The sequence below is a fragment of the Adiantum capillus-veneris genome, chromosome 2 (assembly GCF_014529385.1).
Source record: "Adiantum capillus-veneris isolate H3 chromosome 2, ASM1452938v2, whole genome shotgun sequence".
In the NCBI taxonomy this organism is placed as follows: domain Eukaryota; kingdom Viridiplantae; phylum Streptophyta; class Polypodiopsida; order Polypodiales; family Pteridaceae; genus Adiantum; species Adiantum capillus-veneris.
The window spans coordinates 44108623-44113737 of NC_140932.1; positions in this window are offsets into that span (position 1 = coordinate 44108623).

A 5115-nucleotide genomic window follows, 5' to 3' on the forward strand; every position below is an offset into this window, starting at 1 on the left:
ATGTCAATATCCCTTGCCTTATTGTTGGTCACATCTAGTGAGACCAAATTGTTCCACACCTCATGAAGAGAGTTGACATCCTATATATGCATAATCATGGTATTCTTCACACTAATAGACAACCAATACATACCCTTAAGTGCTCCCTAGTTCCAATCCTTGAAGGCCTTCACATGTTGAGGAGTTTGATTTTCCTCGAGCAACACTAGCGTATCTTATGTTCACCTTCCATGTACTCCAAATAACAACTTCCAAGCATTGCAGTTGTTTATTTCTAGATTCTCACTAACGAGCTTACTAAAATTAACTTGATTACATCATTGTTAAAGATGTTTGTGCTAAAAATAAAAATTTTGCACAAAACTTGCAACGGATGTTAACCCATGATACCATTTTTTTTTCATATTTTTAGTCATGGGGTTTGTTGTTTTTGGTTATGATTAGCTATTTGTTTGAGTTAATCTCTTCTCTATTTGTTTGTAATCTTGTTATGTCTATTTTTACAAATTCTACTACTCCTTTTAGTAAAATTCATAATTTCTACAATTTTTGAAAAAAAAGAATTAAAAAAACCAAAAAACAAAAATGCCACAACTGGTTTTGATTTTTTGAATTGACAGAAAAAAGGACTCCAAGTAGTTCCTAAGCATGCAAGAAAAAGAAAAAGGCCCAATAGTCCTCGTTCCCGAGCATGGGCTTGGTCTTGGTCTTTTGGTCTTGGTCTTGGTTTAATGATAATTGGTATACATGGTTTTATATATATACCCTACTCCTTTAAGGGGGGAATGGGGCATGTGGGATAAAGGCTACACCTTTCCCTCCACAAGCCTCCCTTCAACTTTCACTTCCACCCACTTGCTTAGGTAGAAATCGCTTGTTTTGAGGGTCAGGAGCACCTTAGGTGCACAAAAGTTTTGTTATAAAGTGCACCAAGATCCCCTAAGCGAAACGCTTGTTTTGAGCTATTGCATGCCCCAATCCACAAAGCGAGCGACAAAAAAAAGAGAAAAAAACAAGAAAATGACTAACAAATTGAGACAAAAAAAACACAAAAAAATGAAGGAAAGTGTTTTGAGTGATTACCAACGCTTGTAAGACATTGAAATCATATGTACTTACGCTTTGGATGAGTGTTAGAGTTTGAGAAATTAAAGAGTGCCTCAAATTGCCTAGGAATCCATTGTCCACCCACATTAGGTTCGAGCCTTTGGCTAGGACAATGTAGTGCGACCCAAGACCCACACATCACGGTGGCTAGTGACTCTTCCTTTGATTCCAACATGATGAGGGACACCCTACCCCATAACTTGAAAATACAAACCAAAACGTACATGTCTTGGTCCCACAACTAAGTGTTAGTGTGTTTAGTCGCCTAATGCAGACTATTAATCGAGCCACTCGTTCAGAACCTATGGCTAGTGAAGTAAACAAATGAGATGGGGAGGTATATTTTCCTTTCACATCTCTTGTAGACCTATACTCCCCAAGAGTGTTAATGTTGATATCCTACCTCCTTCATTCACTGAAGACCCTACAAAGCAATCGCTCTCTGAAGTTCTACTACCCGAGGCTAGGAGTCTTGACTCTTGCAGAAGTACAAGAATTTAAACGATACATGCAAGCAGTTAGGGAGAAGAAAATTGAAGCTTCTGTATGATAGAACACAACGCCAAGCCATGAAGGCAAAGGCCCCCATGAAAACAGTCATGCCATTGAGCAATCAAGTGCTCGAAAATCAGAGGGTCAAACCATAGGGAGCCACAATGCCTCCACTTCAAGGGAAATCTCTAGCACGCCAAGCTTAGAGGGGGTATTTCTCAGTGAAAATTGGGAGTATAACCTGCAAACCAAGACTTTGACTGACTTGTACACGGGATACACATACCATATGGGGTGGTTAGATGTTGTACAATCCACATCTAGTGCCACAAGTCTAGAGGAGTGGCAATGGATGGTTTGTGATTTCATCCATAGGGTTGTCCATTTGGAGAGGCAAAACAAGGGGATTAACATTCCTTGGACGGTTCTTATGAGATTATTGGATACGAGAAAGGCCAAACAACCGACCCTATCACAAGTGAAGACTCCCTTAGTGAGTCCCATGGATCCTTCATATGTTGTTTCACCTGGAGTCTTGGTACAGTCTGAGCCCACAAGCAATAGTTTTACCTTTTCAAATTAATCTCATCTTTCTTTCAAAAACACAACGGCTACCATGCCTACCCCAGTGATGAGCATGGTGAAAAGTACATGTTGGGGTATAAGCGTCTGTGCCTTGCCCGGCCGCCCAGAGTCTGGGCGCCCACTGACTTGTATACCTTATACATAGCATAAGTGTATAGGGGGCTGCTCACTCTTGGAGTCTCCCCACCCATATCTGTGTGTCGTGTGTCTCCTTCTCTCTCTCACTCTCCGTCTGTGGTGCTCCCCGATCCCCTTCAATTGGTATCAAAGCGTAGGTGCGGAGGGAGCACGTGTGTGCACAGTCACGACGACAGCGGAGAGCCAGTTTCATTCCCGAAATCGCGTCCACGTGCGCGCGCACTTTCAAGAGTGCAAACAGGGTTTCGACTTCGGCATTGGCAAATTCAGCTTTCCGAGAGCGTTTCCACCAAGTGTCCTGGAGTTTTACCCCCCTTTCGAAGCCATTCGAGCCATCAGAAACCTCATTCGAGCTACGGTTGAGGAGCTGCATTTTTCAGCCCTCTTTTGGCAGTTATGCTGCGTTTTTGGGTCGAAACAGAGGTTTTTGGCATAGCTTTCACACCCGGACTCGGATACATGTGATCCAGGAGTCTACCTTGGGGTTTTGGCACGCTCCGGACACGCTCTTCATATCAAAATTTTAAAGTTCTGAACGCTGAATTTTCTGCAGCAGCAGTTGTTTATTGTGTGTTGAGGATTCCACACATGGTTTGCTCTCAGATGTGAGAGTGATATTTGCTGCAAGTTTCCTCACAGGTGGGAGGATACGATGTATGCCTTATGTGGTTTGATGCTCAGGGAGACTAATGTGATTGCATTTTGAGCTCGGCAATGTATGTCTCGAGCATGTTTTTTGGCAGTCACAGGTAGAGCAGATATTTGTGTACTAGATTTGCAGGTGTTTGCAATGATGTATGCAAAGTGTGGAGATTGGTGCATGCATTTGGATTGCAGTTTGATGCGCTTTGGTTGCTCATGGTTTTGAGCGTGCAGTCAGTTTGGTTACTGGTTTTGTGGCCGTTTTACTGACGAAACTCTGGCGAAATTTTCCCAGGAGTTTTATGCGCATCATTTATGCGATCTAGGTAGAGATTGCGGGTTGCACTCAGCATTTGCGTGCGGTGTTCTCTGCAAGTGGGAGATTTGTGCGTGTGTATGCATCGATACTGCACATTGTGGGCTTGGTGATTAGCTCACGGGTTTGATAGGCGTACAGTTATCTTGGCACACTCACAGGAGTGAGTATTGTGATGTATGCTTGTTTGGCTACGAGCTAGGTAGCCGGATTCGAGCACTAATGGCTTGAGGTTTTTCAACAGGTTTCAGCTACAGGTTTACAAGTTTTCAGGCAGGTTTGAGGGCTTATTTGGGCGCTGAATTTTCAGCCATTGTTTCCTCTTTGCAGGTGTCCATGTATGGCTTAGTTTGTAGGCTGATCTGGGACACGTTTGCGACTTGTTTATGCGGCTGTTTAAGAGCTGAATTTTGGGGCTGTTTTGGGGCTGATTTGCAGCCATATTTGCAGACTTTTGTTGATGCGATTCGAGCCAGTTTAGGGCTGATTTGGTTGACATTTGCTACTCATTGTTGGTTGCTCTTTTGCAAGCATTATGGCTGACTTTTCATTTGACTTCTAGCGTTATGGTCTGACGCAGTTCGATGGTGCAGATTTTGTTGCTTGGAAGGAGCATATGCTTGTTGCATTGGCGGATTTGGGGCAGGATAAACCCTTGCGTGGTTTATCGACGAAGCCCAAGTCTATGCGTGATGATGATTGGCAGGATCTTGATGAGTTAGCAATGTCTATGATTCGTTTGCATCTGGTTGAGTCTGTTGACTTGCAGGTCTCGAGGGAGACTACAACTCATGCTTTATGGCAGAGTTTACATGCTATGTACGAGACATCCATGTCTACAGGGGAGTCTAGTCCCACTTCTATGTCCATGGGAGAGATTGGTCCCACACGCAAGTCTCGACGGCATAGAGACTTGACATGTTGGCATTGTGGACATAGAGGGCACATTAGGCGTCGATGTTTCAGGCGTTTGAGACAACGGAGGCGACAGATGCGTGATGCAGATTTGGGCATGACAGATGCTAGTGAGATCAGTACGGTGGTTACTGAGTATGCTTGTGACGGTGATGTCACATTTACATCTAGCTTGTCTTCAGACGATCTTATGTCTACGGATTGCATATCGGATTGCACATTGTCTTCACATTGGTTACTAGATTCATATGCTACTTTCCATGTCACGTTGCATCGTGAGTGGTTTAGCACGTTTTCTAGTGGGAGACTTGGTTGTGTGCACATGGCTGATGGTGTTGTGTATGACATTGAGGGTGCAGGAGACGTATGTTTGTCCTTGCCCAGTGGTATGAGATTTACCCTGCGTCATGTGCGTTATGTGCCAGATCTGAGACGGGATTTTATCTCAGTCAGACAGTTACGGAATAGTGGATGTCAGATTTCGCTTTGAGAGCGAGATTTTGTGATGCATTTGGGTTCGCTAGTGATTGCGAGAGGTGCCAGGAGTGGTACATGTTACCCATTGCATGTGGATCACGGGAGAGACGGTGTTGTCTCTGTGATCACGCAGCCAGGTAGAGAGCGAGAGAGCAGGCGAGTCTCTTTTGCTCATGGGTTGCAGGGTACTTTGCATGGAGTGCAGAGTAGTGAGCTCGTTGTGCACACAGTTGGGGTACGACTTGAGCAGTCACACAGAGAGGTGACAAAGTCAGACATGCATGCTTTGCTAGTGACTGAGCAAAGCAGAGAGTCAGTTGTGCGAGATACTTCTATGCAGGATAGACAGGTAGAGCGGTCTTGCTCTAGTGAGTCACGACAGGAGGACGTTGTGCAAGTGTCTATGCATACGGAGTTAGAGCATGAGAGCTCTAGTGAGTCAC